The 1,363-nt window shown below is 46.7% G+C and overlaps 1 pseudogene; it reads right to left on the reverse strand.

Moving 5' to 3' along the window:
* LOC111950448 (rho GTPase-activating protein 26-like) overlaps positions 1 to 1,363 on the reverse strand; it is a 135,033-nt pseudogene that overhangs the window by 15,763 nt on the left and 117,907 nt on the right.

Here is a 1,363-nt window from a genome sequence, read left to right on the forward strand (position 1 = left end):
TGTTGTGAATGTGCCATGTTGTGAATGCGCCATGTTGTGAATGCGCCATGTTGTGAATGTGCCATGTTGTGAATGTGCCATGTTGTGAATGCGCCGTGTTGTCGTTAAAACTACGATCCATTATGACCCATTATCAGACCCCCGTTCAGGATTGCTGCTAGCATCAGCAGAGAAACATACTGACAACACGATGTCTCTCTCTCCATCTCTTGTCCTACATTTTATATTGGAGGGAATTAAGTGTGTTCCAAAAGGCCATCAGCTTGTGGCTCAAAATCAATTTCTTATTCAATCTGCTGTGTCCACTTCCTGTTCTGAGAGAGGGGGGGATTAAGGAGTAGAGAGAGAGGGAGAAAGAGAGAGAGAAAGGGATAGAGAGAGAGCAAGGAAGGGAGGGAGGGACAGAGAGAGAGAGGGGGGAGAGGGAGAAAGAGAAAGAGAGAGACAGAGAGAGAGAAGTGGAGGGAGAACAGGAGAGGGAGGAAGAGAGACAGAGAGAGAGAGGGAGAAAGAGATAGAGACAGAGAGAGAGTGATAGAGAGAAAGAGCGAGAGAGAGAAGGAGGGAGAGAGAGAGGGAGAAAGAGATAGAGAGACAGAGAGAGAGAGTGATAGAGAGAAAGAGCAAGAGAGAGAGAAGGAGGGAGAGAGAGAGAGTGATAGAGAGAAGGAGGGAGAGAGAGAGGATCACACTGCAAATGGACCCATTCTCCTCAGTACCAACACCTCCAAACATGACCTTAAGGGAAAGAAAATACATGAGAACAGAGCTCTGAAGATGAGACATAATCAATGGGAGAGCAAGCGCGAAAGAAGGAGTATGAGAGAGACAGAATTGAGTATAGCCAATTTCTGTGGTTTTGGAGAGGCAGCCTTTGAGAACACATCTCGCTTCTCCCAGTGAGTTAAATTACTTTTGTCAACCCTCAAGAGATTTCACAAGGTAAGATCATATTCCATCAAAGATGTCTTCTATCAACACTCGGGGGAGTATTATGTCAATGCAAAGGTGAAGAAAGAGACCGAGAGGAGGGTGAAGAAAGAGACAGAGAGGAGGGTGAAGAAAGAGACAGAGAAGGAGGGTGAAGAAGAGAGAGAGGAGGGTGAAAGAAAGAGACAGAGGAGTGGTGAAGAATAAGAGACAGAGAGGAGGGTGAAGAAAGAGACAAGAGAGGAGGGTGAAGATAGAGAGAGAGGAGGGTGAAGAGAGAGCCGAGAGGAGGTGAAGGAAAGACCAGAGAGGAGGGGTAAGAAAGGAGACCGAGCAGGATGGGTGAAGAAAGAGACACTGAAGGATGTGGTGAATGAGAGAACGAGGCAGGGTGAAAGAGGAGACAGTAGAAGAATGGTTATGATGAAAGAGA

Source organism: Salvelinus sp. IW2-2015, linkage group LG23, assembly GCF_002910315.2.
Source record: "Salvelinus sp. IW2-2015 linkage group LG23, ASM291031v2, whole genome shotgun sequence".
In the NCBI taxonomy this organism is placed as follows: Eukaryota; Metazoa; Chordata; class Actinopteri; order Salmoniformes; family Salmonidae; genus Salvelinus; species Salvelinus sp. IW2-2015.